The sequence below is a fragment of the Bufo bufo genome, chromosome 9, assembly GCF_905171765.1.
Source record: "Bufo bufo chromosome 9, aBufBuf1.1, whole genome shotgun sequence".
NCBI lineage: Eukaryota > Metazoa > Chordata > Amphibia > Anura > Bufonidae > Bufo > Bufo bufo.
Window position 1 is genome coordinate 18852366 of NC_053397.1, and position 22185 is coordinate 18874550.

General features: G+C 44.9%; 1 protein-coding gene across 1 annotated transcript in view; it reads left to right on the forward strand.

The window, feature by feature from the left end:
• The first annotated feature begins 284 nt into the window (after window positions 1-284).
• The window catches only part of PRRT3 (proline rich transmembrane protein 3), a 59707-nt gene continuing 37806 nt past the window's right edge, over window positions 285-22185 (forward strand). The window contains exon 1 of the mRNA XM_040407468.1: window positions 285-422. The gene's annotated coding sequence lies outside the window, so the exon portion shown is untranslated. The remainder of the gene's footprint in view (window positions 423-22185) is intronic.

Sequence of the window (22185 nt, forward strand, 5' to 3'; positions counted from 1 at the left end):
AGAATTTTTTATTTTTATTTCCCCCCCCCCCTTTCAATAGAACAACAAAGGAAAAACCAAAAAAAGAGCCCGGCGGCGGTCTCCTGCTTGCTGCCAGTTTCCAGGAGTATCTGCTCCCTGTTCTTCCTGGCATGCACATAGCAGAGGTTAAAAAGTGGCTGAGCAGGAACGAGGCAGTCCTCGAGCACAGATTTTTTTTTTCTGGCTCAGTCCGATTTGGAGGTGTAACCCTGAGCTTTATTACGCTCTGTGCAGATTATTGAAGCCACTTGGAGGGAGGCAGAGAAACAGTCAGGATCCAAGGACTGTACAGCGGGCACGCCGAGCCTCATTCATCCGCTGTCATTTGGGGATTTATCATTTTTCGGCCACAAGAATCAGGATTCCTATGAATTTCGCTGCAGGAGGGTGTATATACGAAGGTAAGGCTGATTATATAGCGGAAAGTGATGTAGCAGAGCTGAATTTGCCATTTGACTCTTTGGGGCTGCATCATGAGTGCTCCCTGAGATCTTATGCTGTGCCAAGTGACATGCTGTGCTCTGCGGACATCATCAGGTCCCCAAGGGCTGATCTCAGGGAACATGGCTACACAAGGCTCATTCATACAGGTGGTTGTGTGGATGGGAAAAGCAGCTGCAGTCCCTGAGTTCAGTCCTTGCATACAATGTGAAGTCGACAAGTGTCCTGATATGGGACATTTCTATATTCTCCTACACGGGGGGGGGGGGGGGGGGGGGGGGATATCATGTCACACGCCCCAAGGTGCACCCCCAGTTTTTGTTTTGCAAAATTTGATAGACATTTCGAAGTTCCAAAGCAATGCGATGACAGCATAGTATAACACGGAAGGGCAACGTATATATTCTCTATATTTTGGCTCCCGCGCGAATAGGTATTTTGACACCTATAGTCATTGAAAACTGTAAGGCTGACTCTTGGGGTGCAAGAAAATCTGGGGTTCTAGAAATGCAGTAGGTTGTCATTTGAGGCTGTAGAAAATCAGCACAAGTCTGGGTTCTAATAAAGCAGGATGCCGGCAGATGGGGTTCCAGAAAGGTAAGACACTGACGAGTGTGATACATTGGCGCACACAGTTCTAGAACAGCGATACTGTCATGGAGCATGAGGTTTCAGAAAAACAGGACTATAACACTTCTAGATCGACCAGAGCGGCCCTCCGCGGGTACGGCCACACGGTCAGGTTTCTACATGCAGTTTTGGAAGCCAAAGCCAGGAGTGAATTCAAACAAGAGCAGAAGTTGCATCTTTTCATTTATGATCAACTCCTGATTTTGGCTTCCAAAACGGCATACAGAAACCTGACCGCGTGGCCGTACCCTAACCTTGAGGTTCTAGATCAGCAGCACTTCAACGCCTAATGTTATACAACAGCAGCAGCACTCTATCAAATGAAGTTCTAGAACACTTGAGGCTCTAAAACAGTAACAGTATCACACTTGGGGTTCTAGAACAGCAGCACTCTAACACCTAATGTTACAGAACAGGAGCACGCTTATACTTGCCATTCCACAACAGCAGCCCTCCATGAAATGAAGTTCAAGAACAGCTGCACTCTAACATTTGCAGTTCTAGTACAGTCTAACACTTGAACTTCTAGAACAGCAGCACTCTAACATATGAGGTCCTTGCACAGCAGCCACCGAACATGTGAAGTTCTAGAACAGCATCATCTATCCAATGAAGTTCTAGAATATCAGCACGCTAACATTTGAGGTCCTTGCACAGCAGCCACCCAACACTTGAACTTCTAGAAAAGAAGCAATGGAGGTTCTAGACCAGCATCATTCTGACACTTGAGGTTCTAGAACAACAGCAGTCTAATGCTTAAGGTTCCTGAGCAGCAGCAAATTTGTGTTGCTGGCACAACTAAAACTTAAACCTAGCACTTTAGGTTTTAGAGTAGCAGCACTCTAACACATGAGGTTGTACAACAGCAGCACTCTAACACTTGAAGTTCTAAAGCAACAACACTCTAACACTTGAGGTTCTGTGACAATAGCACTCTAACATGAGGTTCTAGAACAGCAGCACTCTAACACTTGAGGTTGTATATTAGTAGCAGCACTCTAACACTTGAGGTTCTGTGACAGCAGCACTCTAACACTTGAAGTGAACAGCAGCACTCTAACACTTGAGGTTCTGTGACAATAGCACTCTAACATGAGGTTCTAGAACAGCAGCACTCTAACACTTGAGGTTGTAGATTAGCAGCACTCTAACACTTGAGGTTCTGTGAAAGCAGCACTCTAACACTTGAAGTGAACAGCAGCACTCTAGCACTTGAAGTGAACAGCAGCACTCTAACACTTGAGGTTCTAGAACAGCAGCACTCCAACACTTGAGGTTCTAGAACAGCAGCAGTCTAGCACTTGAAATTCTAGAACAGCAGCACTCTAACACTTGAGGTTGTAAATTAGCAGCACTCTAACACTTGAGGTTGTAGATTAGCAGCACTCTAACACTTGAGGTTCTGTGACAGCAGCACTCTAACACTTGAAGTTCTAGAACAGCAGCACTCTAACACTTGAAGTGAACAGCATCACTCTAACACTTGAAGTTCTAGAACAGCAGCACTCTAACACTTGAAGTTCTAGAGCAGCAGCACTCAGCACAAGGTTCTGAACAAACAGCCCTTAAGGTTCTTCAAAAGCACAAGGTGATCTACAAACACAGCTCACCCTAGAAAGACAGCGCTCTTTCACCCCTGAGGTTCTAGAAAAGCACATGGCGCTAGGCGGCCCAGTTATCGCACGGTGGAGCGGCACTATTCCAGCATCTGCCAGGGATTAGCTTGCTGACATATATCAGTGACCTTTGATGTGTTGTCTCAGACGCCGCTCTGTGTCATTAAACCTGTTGATCAGGTACCTGGAGATAAGTAATGCCGCTCTGCAGAGGATATTTATTTTGCACTGTATATCCTGGTAATGTGACATCCTGCAAATGGATCTCTGCAGGGAGACGGGAAGGTCGCCCCATTTGACCGCGTTCACGGAGACATTTAAAGCTCATTCTGAAAGCTGCTTATCCTGACAGATCATCGCTGATGTGTTACCGGATGTACAGCGGACCGCCATATCCAGCCCTAAGCATATCTGCCCATACAATAAAGCTTAGGCTACTTTTACATTAGCGTTTTAGTTTTCCGGTATTGAGTTCCGTCATAGGGGCTCAATACCGGGAAAAAAAAATGCTTCAGTTTTGTCCCCATTCATTGTCAATGGGGACGAAACAAAACAGAATGGAGAGCACCAGAATGCATTCCGTTCCGTTTAGTTGCGTTCCCAGACCGCAACATGTTCTAGTTTGCTTTCCGTCCTGGGATGCGTAGCATGACCCCCAATGCAAGTCAATGGGGACGGATCCATTTTCTCTGCCACAATAGAAAACGGATCCGTCCCCAATTGACTTTCAATGGAGTTAATGACGGATCCGTCTTGGGAGTGTTAAAGATAATACAACCGGATCCGTTCATAACGGATGCATGCGGTTGTATTATCAGTAACGGAAGCGTTTTTGCTGAACCCTGCCGTATCCAGTAAAAACGCTAGTGTGAAAGTAGCCTTAAAGGGGTGGTCGCATAATGATAACCCCTTTCAGCCTGAATTCGGCCTGGCCCAGCTGATGGCTGCAGGTCCAGCTTCAGAATCCCTGGCGATCCGCCAACCGTACGTCTACAGGCTGGCCATTTAAATCAACACCCGAACAAGTGGTTCTCCACTGGATAAAAGAGGGGGGGTCTTCATTGAGGGAGCCCCTCCATCATGTCCATATGGCCTAACAGGACATTGATAAACAAGTGTTGATCCAGAGAAAAGCAAGAACCATCTCATCTGAGATGCAAATCCCTAAACATGTGTCCACCCCTTGGGTCTGTAGTCAGCAAATGGAAAGTCCATCACCCTTAGGCCTCTTTAACACGGGCGTTGCGGTAAAAGGTGCGGGTGCGTTGTGGGAACATGCGCGATTTTTCCGCGCGAGTGCAAAACATTGTAATGCGTTTTGCACTCGCGTGAGAAAGATCTGCATGTTTGGTACCCAAACCCGAACTTCTTCAAAGAAGTTCGGGTTTGGGTTAGGTGCTGGGTAGATTGTATTATTTTCCCTTATAACATGGTTATAAGGGAAAATAATTGCATTCAGAATACAGAATGCTTAGTAAAATAGCGCTGGAGGGGTTAAAAAATATAATAAATTATTTAACTCACCTTAATCCACTTGATCGCGCAGCCGGCTTCTATTCTGTCTTCATCTTTGCTGTGTGCAGGAAAAGGACCTGTGGTGACGTCACTGCGCTCATCACATGATCCATCACCATGGTAAAAGATCATGTGACGGACCATGTGATGACTGGAGTGACGTCACCACAGGTCCTTTTCCTGCACACAGCTAAGAAGAAGACAGAAGGAGATGCCGGCTGCGCGAGCAAGTGGATTAAGGTGAGTTAAATAATTTTTATTTATTTTTTAACCCCTCCAGCGCTATTGTACTATGCATTCTGTATTCAGAATGCTATTATTTTCCCTTAAAACCATGTTATAAGGGAAAATAATAATGATCGGGTCTCCATCCCGATCGCCTCCTAGCAACCGTGCGTGAAAATCGCACCGCATCCGCACTTGCTTGCGGATGCTTGCGATTTTCACGCAACCCCATTCATTTCTATAGGGGGTGGGTTACGTGAAAAACACACAAAGAGGAGCATGCTGCGATTTTCACGCAACGCACAAGTGATACGTGAAAATCACTGCTCGTGTGCACAGCCCCATAGAAATGAATGGGTCAGGATTCAGTGCGGGTGCAATGCATTCAACTCACGCTTCGCCCGTGTGAAAGGGGCCTTATACAATTATAGTTTTTATTGTTTTTTGCAGCACGGTCCAAACAAATCTCATGTTAATACCCTGAAAACGTCAGCAAGCAGGCTCACTTCTGATGTTGGATCTTTTTATGGTTTACTTTTACAGTAATTTTGCTCAGGGCGCAACTTTGGAGGACTTGGCATGACCACATAACACATGGTTGCCCATTCACTTGAATGTGCGCCCCTAAGCAGCCTATCATAGGGGTTTTAGCGAGCGGATCACCCGGAAACAACTGGATGATCAGGGGCCTTTGACGGAAACAAAAATATACCTAGCCAATCAGAATCAGAATATCAGAATTCGAAATGAAGACATGTCAGGTCCGTCAACAGAAGGCCTCATGCACACGACCGTTGTGTGCATCCGCGGCCGTTGTTCCGTTTTTTTTCGCTGACCCATTGACTTTCAATGGGTCCGTGGAAAAATCGGAAAATGCACAGTTTGGCTTCCGCGTCCGTGATCCGCTTTTCCAGTCCATTAAAAAAATATGACCTGTCCTATTTTTTTCACGGACAACGGTTCACGGACCTATTCAAGTCAATGGGTCCGTGAAAAATCACGGATGCACACAAGATAGTCATCCGCGTCCGTGATCCGTGTCCGTTTTTCCTATCATTTTCAATGCAAACTTGATTTTTTTTATTTTTTCACTTTTCATGTCCGTGGATCCTCCAAAAATCAAGGAAGACCCACGGAAGAAAAAACTATCGCAGATCACGGAACAACGGAAATCTGTTTTGCGGACCGCAAAAAAAAACCGTCGTGTGCATGAGGCCGAAGCTTGATGGTAGTTTTCAGTTTGCAAATATAAATTTGTAAAAAAAAATTAAAATGAGCACAAACATTCAAAAAGGTGATGAAGACGGGTTACAAAGAGGACAAGAGCGGAGGAGCTTTACTTCCGCTAAGATTTCACGTATCCCCTGATTTAAAGCAGATCAGCCGGGGGCTCCTGCATGATATCACTCGTAGCTTTAGCCATCCGATCCAATTATCGTCACTGTGCGAGGGGCAAATGGCTCCAGCTTCGTTCAGCCGAGGCTCGTCTGTAGTCCGTATGTGAACGCAGCAGAGCTGTTGCAGTTTAGTGTCATCTCTGCCTCGGGAAACGTGGAATAAACATTACACAAAGCCTCAAACCGCAGCTCTCCGGAGGCGGGAGGTAACAGTAGGGGCCCCTTTATGTGCTGACTTTTTTGTTAAGTGGATCGGGCTTTTTCTTCTCCGAGGGGAACTAAAAGAAAAAATATATGAATCGCACTTGACTATAAATAGATCATAAATCTACCGCGCTATTGTTGTCCGCACATCGGGGAGTCATTTTGTGGGGAATAATGTATCACTCAGAACTGTCAACTTACTATTTTTCTCCCTCTAAGGCCTCGTGCACTCGACCGTTGTGTGTTTTGTGGTCCGTAAATCGCGGAGCCGCAAAACACGGATGGCGTCCGAGTGCGTTCCGCAATTTGCAGAACGGCACGGACAGCCATTAAAATAACTGCCTTTTCTTGTCCGCAAAACGCGGACAAGAATAGGACAGGTTATATTTTTTGGGCGGACCACGGAACGGAGCAACGGATGCGGACAGCACACAGAGTGCTGTCCGCATCTTTTGCGGCCCCATTGAAGTGAATGGGTCCGCATCCGAGCCGCCAAAACTGCGGCTCGGATGCGGACCAAAACAACGGCCGTGTGCATGAGGCCTTAGTCTGCCCAGTATTTCCCTAGACAGAGCAGCAGTTTGTGCTCCAGAGCTGCTCTTCCTAAGGTAACTGGAGACAGGAAGTTGCAACCTTAGTCAGCCATTTTACAACTACTGGATCCAATCTTCTGGTCACCCAGTCGCCCGAATTCACAAGCTCTTCCCTATTGTCTTCTCTGCCTTAGGCCTCATGCACACAAACATATATTCTTTCCGTCTCTGTTCAGTTTTCCGCAAAATACCGAATGCACGCGGACATCATCCGTATTTTTTGCGGATCCGTGGACCGCAAAATACATACAGTCGTGTGTATGAAGCCTTAGGCCATGAAATTAATGGTCATTATGCGTCCATTTTCTGGCCGTTTGTCCATTTTTCGTGGCTGTTAAAAAATGGCAATGAAAAAACAGATGAATTTTTATAGTTTTTCTTTTTTTTAGCATCCTAACCCGTGCAGTGCCATCAGTACACCCCCACAGTGCCCCCGGTATCTATTATGGCCTCCCTGTAGTGGCCCCAGTGTCTATAATGCCCTCCATAGTAGCCCCAGTATATATAAGGCCCCGCACAGTGTTCTGCCTCCAACAGTAAAATGCCCCCCACAGTGCCCTCCTGTATATAAAATGCCCCCCACAGTACCCCTGTATATAAAATACCCTCCAATCGTGCTGCCCCGATAGTGTCCCCTGTATATAAAATGCCACTTAATAGTCCCCCTAGTAAAAATTGTGGTTTAGTGGCACCAATTGGTAAGAAAAAAAAATGAATCACCCCATCGACATGAACGCGCTCTGCACTGGAGGGAACCGGAAGGACCTGACTGCGCGCTGCCCTCCCAATGCCTGATATTTTACGTTTCTGTTCACACCATTTCACACAACCATAGACTTTAATGCACACCTCTTAACATTTTCAACCCCCGTTCATTAGATACTTTAGGTCCTGGCCTACCGGGAACGCCCATTGTACAGGGCAGTTGATAAAGGTGTAATTACTTGGGGTTGACGAGACCCCCCCAGGAGTCTTGTGGGTGAATGAAGAGGCGGTATGCACGTGTTCACATCTATGGAGCTGATGGAGATATCATAAAGCAATATCCCAGCTTTTTTTCACCAAGAAACAGCGCCACCCTGGTCCATAGACTGCGTCTGGTATTGCAGTTCATTTATTTTGATTGGGCAACATTGTAATAGCAGAATACATCCATAAGGAGCGCTGTTAATTTTTTTTTTTTACTTTTCTGTTCAACCCCTTTAATATCAGCTTTGCATGAGAATAAAAATGAGGAAGAATTTTTGAACTCACTGATAAACTATTTCATGGCTGCCACTTCAAACACTCTCGAAGATCAAGTCCAGACAAGAATGGGCACTAGAGCTAATGGAATGTGTCGCCAGGTGAATGCGGTGCGGGGCCTGCTCAAACCCACATGCTGGCAGTTTCTCACACACAATAAACACTACGTGGAGGAGCAGCGGTAATAATAATGCAGGCTCCAGGTGTTCTGGGCATGAAACTCCCATCATCCTCAGTCCACAGGCAATCCCATAAAGTAGTCCAGGGCCATAGTTACAAGTGATCAGGTCCCATAGTAAAGTCACAAACAACTTCTGTTACAAGCCTCACCTTAAAATTACAATTTCATTTTTTAAAACAGAGAGTACAATTTCACCAATCCCTGGCGATCAGCTCTGGCTGCCTTGTTTTCAGCTATGCATTTTCACAGCAGCGGCCACTAGAGGTGAAATGTAGTATTGCATTCAATTCCTCCAGAGCCGAAGCTGCTTTTACACGATGGTTTTCTATTATGACATTTAAAGGATGGTTTTAAAAATCGATGACCTATCCTCGGGGGGCGTGGTCCGACCACGGCCATTCCTCTAATCAGCTCCTCACACAGCGCCACACATTTTATAGTGGCTATTCTTGGAATTGCAACTCAGTCCTATTCACTTGAATGGGACTGAGCGGCATTAAGGCCATGTGTTCTTCAAACAGCTGATCAGTGGGGGGTGCCGGGAGTCAGACCCCCACCTATCAGATCCAAGAAGGCCCCTTTTATCTTTAGGCAGGTGCAAAATATGAACTAATGCGTGCGGTGTCTCAATTCACACTGCATAGGGATTGACTAATGCTGATCTAGACAGGGCGGGGGCAGGGCATGATCCCGCACTCCCTGCCCCTACTCTTCCAGTATATTAAACCTCACACCCATGGCATGCATTATCCTTACATCACAATGTAATTGTTTTGTGGTAAGGTGTGTATTGCTATTTGTGAATATGCAAAGGAGAATTTTTTTCCCAGGCTGGACAAAGGATCTAATCAGAACAAACCCATTAATATGGGGAATGTCTGCTGTCAGCAGGTCACACGGATAACGAAATCTGCTGGGGGAATATTTAATGCTCGGCTCCACCACAATGCATGTGCTTGTACACCCGGTATGGTGATGTCACAGGCAATCTATTTAGTGGTTCCCGTGTTGTAATCCCAGATTAAGCACAGGGCAGTCAGCTGCTCAAGGACTGGAGATGACTGGATCTTGGCACCAAGCTGGGAAATAATTTTAAGAGGTTGTCAAAAGTCATACTTCCTTTACTCCCATGCCGCCTCTTTCGGGGATCCCCGCTGATCCGATGCCATCTCTTCCATAGTTCCCTGCTGCTCCCATTTTGCCTTTTCCTGGGCCCCCTGCCAATCACATGCCACCTCTTTCCAGGTTGACTACCTCTTCCTCAACACCCCTTCCCAATCCCATGCTGACTCTTCCCATGTTCCCTGCCGCTCCCATGCCATCTCTTCCGAGTTTCTCTGCTGCTCCTATACCGCTTCTTCCCAGGTTCCTTGCTGCTTCCATGCCGCTTATTCCCAGGTTCCTTGCTACATCCATGAAGACTCTTCCCAAGTTCCCTACCGCTCACATGCCGTCTCTTCCCAGGTTCTCTGCTGCTCCTATGCTGCCTCTTCCCAGGTTCCCTGACGTTCCTATGCCGCCTCTTTCCAGGTTCCGTGCCGCTCCTATGCCACCTCTTCCCAGGTTCTCTGCTGCTCCTATGCCGTCTCTTCCCTGGTTCTCTGCTGCTCCTATGCTGCCTCCTCCCAGGTTCCCTGACATTCCTATGCCACCTCTTCCCAGGTTCTCTGCTGCTCCTATGCTGCCTCTTCCCTGGTTCTCTGACATTCCTATGCCGTCTCTTCCCTGGTTCTCTGCTGCTCCTATGCTGCCTCTTCCCAGGTTCCCTGACGTTCCTATGCCGTCTCTTCCCTGGTTCTCTGCTGCTCCTATGCTGCCTCTTCCCAGGTTCTCTGCTGCTCCTATGCCGTCTCTTCCCAGGTTCTCTGCTGCTCCTATGCCGTCTCTTCCCTGGTTCTCTGCTGCTCCTATGCCACCTCTTCCCAGGTTCTCTGCTGCTCCTATGCCGTCTCTTCCCAGGTTCTCTGCTGCTCCTATGCCGTCTCTTCCCTGGTTCTCTGCTGCTCCTATGCCACCTCTTCCCAGGTTCTCTGCTGCTCCTATGCTGCCTCTTCCCAGGTTCCCTGACGTTCCTATGCCGTCTCTTCCCTGGTTCTCTGCTGCTCCTATGCCACCTCTTCCCTGGTTCTCTGCTGCTCCTATGCTGCCTCTTCCCAGGTTCCCTGACGTTCCTATGCCGTCTCTTCCCTGGTTCTCTGCTGCTCCTATGCCACCTCTTCCCAGGTTCTCTGCTGCTCCTATGCCGTCTCTTCCCTGGTTCTCTGCTGCTCCTATGCTGCCTCTTCCCAGGTTCCCTGACGTTCCTATGCCGCCTCTTCCCAGGTTCCGTGCCGCTCCTATGCCACCTCTTCCCAGGTTCTCTGCTGCTCCTATGCCACCTCTTCCCAGGTTCTCTGCTGCTCCTATGCCACCTCTTCCCAGGTTCTCTGTTGCTCCTATGCTGCCTCTTCCCAGATTCTTTGCTGCTTCCCTGCCGCTTCTTCCGAGGTTCCTTGCTACATCCTTGAAGACTCTTCCCAGTTTCCCTGTCGCTCCCATGCCGTCTCTTCCCAGGTTCTTTGTCTCTTCCATGCCACCTCTTTCCAGGTCCCCTGCCTCTTCCATGCCACCTCTTTCCAGGTCCCCTACCTCTTCCATGCCACCTCTTTCCAGGTCCCCTGCCTCTTCCATGCCGTCTCTTCCCGGTCCACACCTCAGTCTCTGTATCCTGGCCTCCAATGATGACTTTTGGACACAGATATGAGAATGCAGGGCGATTAAATCAGGGGTCACCACATTGCTTCCCAATCATTTTTCAGATTAAACTGCTGAACAGAACATTTGACGATGTGAAGGACGACTCAAGGACTATTTTGTATGGGATTTTTTTCAGACGTGCATGAGTCCCATGCTGGTGGTGCTTCTTGTTTATTTTGCTCTGTCTGTAGAAAGTCCCAGCACATTGCACGGCCCTCATATAAAAACTGAACGACATGTCTCGTGTTACACTGTGCTGTAAAACATCACGTGAGGCGGAATAAAAGGCACTAAACTTCTCTGCTGTATCCCCCCCCCCCCCTGCTATAATGTAAAAGACTGTATAGAGCGGTCTATATTATTATTATTATTATTAATCATTAAAGCGCCATTCATTCCATAGCGCTGTACATATAATAAGAGACGCACATACATAATACAGACAATCGCACTAAGCATGAACAAGACGTAACTGCAGGATCCTTACACAAACTTTTGTAGGGTTGTATGTTATATGGACCTTTGGAACTTTTACGCAAAGAGTTGGGTGTGTAAAACAATGGAGGGCTTAAGGGGTCTCATCTGCTAGAGAGAGAGAGAGAAGATAGATAGATATGAGATATATAGATAGATAGATAGATAGATAGATAGATAGATAGATATAAGAAAGATAGATAGATATGAGATATATAGATAGATCTATTTATCTCATATCTAACTATTATCTATCTATCTCATATCTATCTCATATCTTTCTTCTATCTATCTATCTATCTATCTATCTCATATCTTTCTTCTATCTATCTATCTATCTATCTATCTATCTATCTATCTATCTATCTATCTATCTATCTATCTATCTATCTATCTATCTATCTCATATCTATCTCATATCTTTCTTCTATCTATCTATCTATCTATCTATCTATCTATCTATCTATCTATCTATCTATCTCATATCTAAGAAAGATAGATAGATAGATAGATAGAATAATAGACTAATAATAACTAACTTCATATTCTTCATGCTGCTTTTCAATGTGATCACAGTCTGTGATAGACTTTATGGCCACATAAATCTCTGACGGTGATTATACGGATCGTCTTTATTGTATCGCCCCAGTTCTAGTTACTACATTTGTGCTGATGAATCAGGTCTGTGTGACTCGTAATTAGGTGGCGGCATTGTACAGAGGCCGCTATTCTCCACAGATATTCTCAGCAGCATTGCTAGGTCATCAGACTTCTCACTTTTCTTATTACAGGATTACTCTATGCAACACGTCTCCTTAAAGGGATTAGAAAACTTGGAAAGGCCCCTTGACCATAAACTGGCCACAGGTCACACAGACACGTCTGTCCAGTTCAGCCTGTTAGAGTGGATCCAGAGGTTGTCCCACTGATTGGATCCACAGTGATCGTCTGTAATTGTAGGTGGCACTGGCTGCAAGTATTCAAATCCTCTGCAGCGCCACCACAGGAGAAATAAAGTATTGCACATTTCTCATTGGAATCAAAAATGCATGGAATGAGCTGGGTCCTCCAGAGCGAAACTCTTTGCTCTTGACTCCATTAACTCATTATAAGTTATCTGAATGTTGGTTTTCTAAACAAGATAGCACTTTAAAGAAGATTTTTACCTAAACTTAATGGGGTGTTTCTATGACCATAAAATAATAATAATGATAATAATAATAATAATAACAATAATGCAATAATACCAGAAGTTATTATCGTTATTATTTTATGGTGATGTAAACACCCCTTTAAGTTTAGGTGAAAAGCTTCTTTAATGGGCTATCTTGTTTAGAAAACAAACATTTAGATAACTTATGATGAGTTAATGGAGTCAAGAGAAAATAATAAATAAAATAATAAATAAAATATAATAAATAATAATAAATAATAATAATAATAATAAATAAATAACAATAAAAATAATAATAATAAATAATAATAATAATGCAATAATACCAGAAGTGTCCAGGTGGTGTTGATAAGACATTTCACAATAAAACTCCCACAGTAGCCAATTACAATGCAGTGTTCATTTCCACAAGGTATCTGGCAGCATTAAACCTGCGCTCCGACTGGTCGCTTTAGATTACTTCATCTTTCTGCAATTTCTTTTCTGACAATCTGCTAATAGAATGTGTCGGCAGATAAGAACCATTCGGCCCATCTAGTCTGCCCAATATACTGAATACTATGGATAGCCCCCGGCCCTATCTTATATGAAGGATGGCCTTATGCCTATCCCATGCATGCTTAACCTCCTTCACTGTATTTGCAGCTACCACTTCTGCAGGAAGGCTATTCCATGCATCCACTACTCTCTCAGTAACTAATGGTAGCAACCAGTCCTGGGAACATCAGGTTGTCACAGCCCCGCCCTGTAACTGGTATCACTAAACAGAAATCTGATTCCACTCTGATCCCACTCTGATCCCACTCTGATCCCACTCTGATCCCACGCTATGCCTACTTCCTTGACAATAATCAGATCACAAAATGTCCCTCTGCTGTAAACCCCAGCAATCAGCTGCACTCTATAGTGAAATTTGATAGTAAGTGTTCAGTTTCCCTGCAGCGCCACCACAGGAGAAAATTATGCATTACATGTCTCTATTCCAATGAATAGTTTGTCTAAAATGGACAAGCCCTTTAAATAAGTGAAGGATAACCCTGCTCATTTTCTGTACAGTATGGGTGCTGTGCGGATACAAATGGAGGTGCACCTTAGACCATAAATGCATGAATTTTCTGCACAAAATAAACTGTGGCCACATGTCCCACTGCTTATGTCAGCAAAATAAACAGCCTGGGGCGACGGAGTCTATTTATCCTTCAAGTGAAAGTTAATCTTTCAGAGGACAGATAGGTTTCCTTTCTGGGGTTTAAAGAAAAGGGTGAAGCCTGAATTTGAAGGGTCCGGTCAAACATCATGAATCATCTCAGGACGACATGTGGCAGAGAGGTCTTAGGGCGCGGGTGCAGCTGCTGCCTCAGCACCCCCTATGGCTGCACTCCTAAGTGTGCATATAAGAGCAGCAACACCCCGACCCTCTGCGGTTCTCTGTCACCTAGGTTCAGTTCAGCAGAGCCGTGGGAGTCTGAGCTTGGAGCAGGGGAAGACTGGGAACTTAAAAGGGTTGTCCCATGAAAAATATTTTACAGTTTTCATACCAGCACCTGGATCTGAATCTTTTTTGTAATTGCATGTAATTCAAAATTTAGTATAACCCCTGAGTTATTCAGTAAAATATATCTGTATAGCGCCACCTGCTGCTTGTTTTTTTTTCCTTATTTCTTTGACCTGCTCACTGAGATGGCTGCACATGCTCAGTTTCATCCTTCAACTGCCTCCTGAGCTGCAGCAGAAAAGGACACACCCCCTGAGCTGTGATAGGGAGAGAGCTGCAGCAGAAAGGACACACCCCCTGAGTGGCAGCAGAAAGGACATGCCCCCTGAGCTGCAACAGAAAGGACACGCCCCTGAGCTGCAACAGAAAGGACACGCCCCCTGAGCTGCCAGCTTGATATAAATCTAACAGAGCAGTGAATGGGGAGATCTCTGGATCCATGGGAGGTCCAGGGCTGGTTCTAGCTTTGTTAGAAAGAGATTGTCATGTAGTATATGATTTCAGATTTATTTTTGTGATGGGATAACCCCTTTAAAGTGGCCCTGGAAGAAAACCTACAAGTGGCCCCATGTCGTAGGTGAGTCCAAATTGACAGATGTCGGGGCAACACAAGCCAAATCTAGGCAGGGACAACATAAGTAGGCGGGGCCTGCAATAACGTAGCGCAGCACAAAATACCGCCCCAGGTAAACCAAATACCGCAATGCAGTATAAAATACTTAGGACGGCGATACAGTTGAATTCAGTAGCTGATGGTCCTACCATTAAATAATGCTGAGAGCATCAGATCGTTATGTACCTGGCCAGTGGCCGTGAGGGGGGTTCGGCCCACTGCGAAATTTTCCTGTAGGATCTACGGCCAGTCCGCCCCTTGTTTGGAGGATGGACAACAAATTCCTCATTAGCACTGTCCCGATCTGCATCACAATCCTGTCCAGATTCTGCATGGGGTTTACCTGTGCTAACAGGAGAACATTCATGTTCACAACAGGCTGTAAAACGAGATGGTTTCCTGTGAAGCACCTCCTGCTGCAGTGACATCTAGTGTTCAGTTGCAAAATTACAGCATACCCTTATTCATTTTAAGAGGCTAGTGACAATAATACTGAGAGTGACTGTCATTATCTTCTCTACGCAGCAGCCTTTGGAACTGTCACACAAAATGTCACCGTCCTTCATTGTGAAATTGTCAAAAAAAAAAAATCATTTTTAAGGTAGATTTTTGCTTTTTATTATATACTTTTGCATTGATTCATATTCATCCCTGCATTTTTTTAAGTAAAACTTCTCCACCGTGTGACATAGAGAGTGACTACTACTCCTATGATCCTTTGCTACGCAGTCAGGAAAGACTGCATGCAGATCTTTGAAGCTGGGCTCTGCTAGCTAGGTCTGAGCAGCTGTATGCAGGCGGTAGGATGATGTGCTGAATGAACTGCGGGGACATTGCCAAGGTGAGCTCAGCATCAGCAGCATGGGGGGAGGCCATGCAGCACAGGACATGTGCCCACCACAGAGGATGGCGGCATCCTAAACCCTGCCTGTGCCATCATGTAAGTGACTATAGAAAGATTGCAACCTGCTGACTGTTACCATGTTCTGCAAAGGGGCAATCATTTATAACATTTTTGCAACCTGCTGACTGTTACCATGTCTCTGCAAGGGGTAATAATTTTATAGCATTTTGCCATATTCTGTTTTTATAAAAAAAAAAAATTATATGATCTAATGTATGTATCGCCATAGAGACTGAATATTTGATCCATGCAAAATGCAGAATTCCTGTAACCATAGTAAATGAAGATTGTAATTACATTGCATCTTAACCCATGCAGTGCCAGGAGCTGCATTGCTTTCTGCAGTCACTCAGCATAGGATGAGTCTTATTGCGGGGAAGCAGGCAGGGTAATGCGGCGTAATCTGATGACAGGAGCCTGGTATTTAGGGAAAGCACGCGAAGGAGCAGGAGATCACGCTGTCGTTACAGCAAATGCTAGGTGGGTGATAAGGCAGGTTTAAGGGGACCTGACACTGAGCACCCTGCTGGCACCCTAATCCTATGTGACAGTCTAAGCCTGTAAATAAGATGTTGTGTCAGATCAGTGCTGCAAGGAGATCTGTAGTTTATGCATGTACCTTCTCATTAAGCCAGACACGCAGGAGAAAAATTACCATTTCATTATTTACCCTGCACTGATCCTGAGTTACATCCTGTATTATACTCCAGAGCTGCACTCACTATTCTGCTGGTGCAGTCACTGTGTACATACATTACATTACTTATCCTGTACTGATCCTGAGTTACATCCTGTATTATACTCCAGAGCTGCACTCACTATTCTGCTGGTGCAGTCATTGTGTACATACATTACATTACTTATCCTGTACTGATCCTGAGTTACATTCTGTATTATACTCCAGAGCTGCACTCACTATTCTGCTGGTGCAGTCACTGTGTACATACATTACTTATCCTGTACTGATCCTGAGTTACATCCTGTATTATACTCCAGAGCTGCACTCACTATTCTGCTGGTGCAGTCACTGTGTACATACATTACATTACTTATCCTGTACTTATCCTGAGTTACATCCTGTATTATTCTCCAGAGCTGCACTCACTATTCTGCTGGTGCAGTCACTGTGTACATACATTACATTACTTATCCTGTACTGATCCTGAGTTACATCCTGTATTATTCTCCAGAGCTGCACTCACTGTTCTGCTGATGGTATCATTGTATATATACATTACTTATCCTGTACTGATCCTGAGTTACATCCTGTATTATACTCCAGAGCTGCACTCACTATTCTGCTAGTGGAGTCACTGTGTACGTACATTACATTACTTATCCAGTACTGATCCTGTATTACACTCCAGAGCTGGACTCACTGTGCACATACATTATTTATTTTGTACTGATCCTGAATTACCGAGCCTGTATTATACTTCAGAGCTAAATTAACAATTCTGTTGTCATTGGAAACAGTCATCACGCTTGCTGTAAGACACTCTCCTAACAGCTGAGCAGAGCTCCTACAATGCAGGGGGAGCTATTTTCTTACTACATCATACTACTGTACAGTACCTGATCTTTCCAGATGTTGATACAGCAGGCAGCTTAGGGCATATTGGAAGATTTCAGCTGTGAAGCTTGCAGAATTGTGAATGCATTGAATGATTGAATGTGTCAAAAATGCCGTTGCATTATCAGGCAGAATTAACCAGTTCATTCCAGTATCAACCTTTATTAGTTAAATGACTCTTCTATAAATTTGGGATGACACCCATGACACACTCTTTAGCTGGGCCCTAGGCAGCTGCCCCCTGAGACTCTATTACAGCCCCTCTAGTGTCAGACTAAGGTATTGTACTTTGGATTTATTTGATCCCACCAGCCCCTGGGTTTTCTGCGTTGAACCTCGTGGGCCGGTACCTGGGCCATCAGTGGCCTTCCTCACTACAACTTGTGATGCAGGTGTATCCCACGAGTCGTATATCCAGGGCTGGCCTCTTTTATATTTTGCCCTTTGACATGTTTTGGAGATGGGTTGCGTTCATTCATGAAAACATTGCAAATGAGGCGTGCAGCGGGAATGTCACGCTTTACATGTGACACATGGGAACGGTAGAGCGCCATTCATCCCGAGCATGCAGATTTCAGAGGAGATAAGTAGCAGAACAATCCCTGGGGAGAGAGACCGGATGAAAAATCCAGGATGATGGATAGGCTGTAAATCTCTGTGCACTCACAGGTGATTAGCTTGGAATGCCTTCTAATCCAACAGGACGGTCTCATCTGTAAAACTTTCAGCCTTGGAATTCTCAAAAATTGTCTGAAAGTTGAGAATATGACAAGATTGAGGAAGTGTCGTCCAGAGATAAAAAACAAACAAACCATCCACCGCTCTGGAGGACCCAGCACATCCCTGGTTATTATGGACAGTATTGATTTCAGTGTGAATGGTGTAATGCTTAATTCGCCCTGTGGTGGCGCTGCAGGAAAATGAAACACCTGCTTTCAGGTTCTACAGATTATCAATGATGGCTGAAGGTCCTGATACCCCTCAGCTTAATTTCAGCTGGTACAGACAGACACAAGGACACATGAAGCAGATTGTGAGAGAATCTCCACTTCATATGGAATTAGTCTAATACGGGGTTTAGACAGCCAGATATTTATTTTTATGATCGGAGTCAAGTTAAAGGCCATGTTCACCTTTAGGGGCAATTTATTTTTATTATTGTATTGTACTCATTATAAGCTAAAAATCTTTTTTTTTTCAATTGGTCTTTATTAAAAATATGGAGTCATTTTCTCTGTACGGAGCTGAGATGCTCTAGTAGAAGAATCACAATTTTCCCATTGGGAATAATAGCCATTTAGCCACAATAGGCTAAGTATAAGCAGTATTGTCTAAGATACCGGACTAACTTTAAAATCCGGGCAGCATGCAAGGTGAACCAACATCCCCCCTTTATCAGCAGGATCTCCTCTGTCTATATCTTAATTGAAAAGCCCGCTCCCGACCACGTGGGATGCCAAGTGGAACGCCGAGCTGGTACATTTGGGGGAGAGTACAGCGCTAGCAAGGTCACCACGTGGGACGCCGGGATGCTGAGGAGAAATGACATTACTAGCATCGCCGCACGGACCCACATCGCGGACCTCTGCTGCTACAACACTACAGGGCAAGGGTAAGGTATCGGACGGGGGTGCTCTTATCAGGACGGGTGGTCTGTGGTTAGGCCATCAGGGCCAGAATAGCACCCCCCTGTAGGGCAATATCAGGGACAGTTCTTTGCCCACCCTGTCCTTCAATACCACATCATCATCTAGCCCAGGGATAGATGTTTTTTTTCTTTCCCTCCCGGATTCATGAATGTGCCCTCGAACCCCCCGGATTGTGATAGGACATATGGTTTCTGATTTGGTGCCGCCGAGCACTTGTTATTGCCGACCACATCTTTTCTTTTTGCTTAACTTTTCCATTCACACGTCCGCAAAATGGGTCAGCATCCGTTCCGCAATTTTGCGGAACGGGTGCAGACCCATTCATTTTCAATGGGGCCTGAATGTGCTGTCCGCATCCGCATTTGCGGATCCACATCCGCATTTGCGGATCCGCACTTCCGCATCTGTGCTTCAGTTTCCCCCCCAAAAAATAGAACATGTCCTATTCTTGTCCGCAATTGCAGACAAGATTAGGCATTTTCTATTATAGTGCCGGCGATGTGCGGTCTGCAAAATGCGGAATGCACATTGCCGGTGTCAGTGTTTTGCGGATCCGCAAAACACTTACGGACGTGTGAATGGACCCTCATAGTAACATTATTAAAGGTTACGTTTTACCTTTATGTATATTCTAATGGATTGCCTTCCTGGTACAACGTTATAATATACTTTCTATGTTAGACAGTATATTATAGTGCATTTGTATTGTGCGGCAGTTGTGTGCGGTTCTGCTGCGATACCGCAGGTATATAGAGGGACAAGCGTTATTGGAACAAATAATGTCTACTGGTGTGATATACCAGTTGTCCCCCAAAAAAACTGATTGAAGCGGGGTGTTACATACCAATATACTTTCTTTATAGTGCATTTGCGCATGCGCGTACGCGAAAATTATATTGCCGATATTTCGCATTGAATTTTTTTTTTTATAGAGATCGCAAATTCGAATAATCCATCTGGTATATCACTGTCCATGTTGTGGGACTATTTGTGCACTTCTAGTAATTATTTCTTGGCTGCAAAGGTTTTTCAGGTTCGCCTGCCATTAAAATGAATGGGACCCGCCTCGAACATGCTGTTCGCGAACCGTCCCGGCAGATGTTCGTCCATCACTAATTACGATAATATTTTTTACTATTACCCGTACTGCCATCAAGTGACATATATTCTCAAAAAGCTGCTTGGGATTCCAGCCATTTATGATGTCATCTATTTATTGATACTTAAAGCTAACATTGATTGACTGCGGTCCTTCTCAGCTGTTTTTTTATTAAGTTTTTTATTACCTTTTTATCACTACTTTATCACTTTCTTATAATTTTTATTACCTTTGTATACTATTTATTTAAATTGATGTGATTTAATCTGCATATATAGATTTATATATGGATGGAGAGTGAAACTCATCCCCTCCCCCCTTTTTTTCATATATGATATATATATATACGATACTATTCCTTCCCTTCCTCTCTTTTTCCCCTTTAGGAACTATTGTTTGTTTTTAATTACTACTAAATTAACATTGTATTCATGCTTCACAAATGTTTAGAGTGCCATCCATCCGGTTTCTGAACACATTTTCGTTTGAATAAGGCAGTACGCCTTTGGATAGAGCACTTTATCCATTAATCCAAATAGGTGAGCCGCTGACTATTTATTAGCTTTACCTCCTGCCAACCCTTATACAAGTGTATTATCGACTAGACTGAGCATGCATGTGTTCTGAATAGGGACAGGGAAGAAGGTCAATGCTAAAGCTGGCCATATACATTCAATATTTGTTGGCTGAACCTACCGATTTCGACAGGACCGGCCAACCATCTCTCGTGCTTAGGGGCCTTACGATTCCCCTAATGGCAGTCAGGGTGATAAGGATCAGGCATGTTGGATTTAAACTGCCCAAACGTTTGTTCTCAGGGAGATAAGCTGCTGGCACAGACTCCTCTCCTCTTCCTACTGAAATTGCATGCATGCTCGGCCGAGTTGAGTGTGCATATGTATGAGGAGATCGGGAGAGGCAGTTTTCAGGCGAACAAGCCTTCATAATTGTATGGCCGGCCTTACATTGGTGCCTGATCAATGACTAAGGACTATGTTGATTTAATGATAAAATATCCCCGGGATCCGTTGGTCCTGACTGGTTGCTTTCTGCATCCAGTCCACTGTTTCTTAGTTTTGATGCACAAGGTCTACTGTGTTCAGTGGAGCAGTTGTATTGGTAATATCTTCACTTTGGGTATATTTTTTGTTATCCTTCGCCTTAAAGAGCCCCTAACAGACCCGGTGGGCAGATATTCCAGTGTTATTTTATCCAGAATTCCAGTCCCGTCTGTAAAAACAACATATGGCGTTTCCTACTTGATGCACGCTACACTGAAAACCCCTCGGAAGTACAGACGTGAGTCTGTATGTGCTAAAATACACAGGGTATCAGAGGAGTATAGAACATGGGCCCCTGTGCAGGTGCCGTGGCTGGGTTTGAAGTGTCACCTGGCGTTACAGCGCTCTGGAGGGGGTGGTAAGGCATGGTGCACCCTAATGTGAAATAAGTCCAGAGAGTCAGGGTCCGCAGTAAACCAGTGTGCTTCTTTACTGGAGGAACTCAAGTGCAAAACTATACAGGCAGTGCACTGAGCTGGCTTCTCCAGTCTCCTCCCTGGCAGAAGGAGGTTTCGTGCTGACGAAAGGTCTGAGCTAGCTGTCACTCTCTCTCAGAAGGCTGATACCTTGGTCAAAGGGCTGGTGACTCAGGGCCCGTAGCAACACATCCCCGTCTCAGCGTCTTCTTCTGGTGACTCATGCAGTCTGGCAGAGTCTCTCCTACTAAGCATTGGTCCCTATCTGCAGACAACTAGGGTCTCTGACTGCTCTCCTTATATGCAGTTTCTAACCAAACTAGAACCTTCTAGTGGGAAGGGTGGAGTGGAGAATCACAGCCTAAACAGAAACAGTGGTGCAATTTCAGTCTGTCATAATCGTATACAGTTTCTATACAAGTCTATGGGAATGACTAAGCAGTTTTTCCAGACATAAACAAATCTTCAGTGTAAGCAACATAGTTAACCCAAGTGCACTAAAGTAGTGAATTAATGACTTCGTGTAGTAGCTATACGGTCATATGTCCACAAATGTCCATAGTCCAAAGTACCCTTGCTCCAGGGCACTACACATAAGCTATTCCTGGGTTTATCACCCACCAGCCAGAAACATTTGGAAGAAATTTAATTAAGGCCGTCCTTTCATATGCCAGCCTAAATCCCAAAAATGTGCCTAAGTAAGCTGCACCAAATTAATTAAGGGGTGCAGGCCTCTTAATATAGTTGCTGCATTTTCTGGCAGTCCGTGGGCAAGAAAATAAAATAGCTGATGCAGAACTGATATCCATTACTGGAGTAAATTTTAAGAAATCTGTTGGGCTGTAGGAGGTCACACCCCTTGTGCGAAGCCCAACGCATTTCTCCAAAAGAGGTGAGAGCAGCGTAAATTTGAAAACTGTACG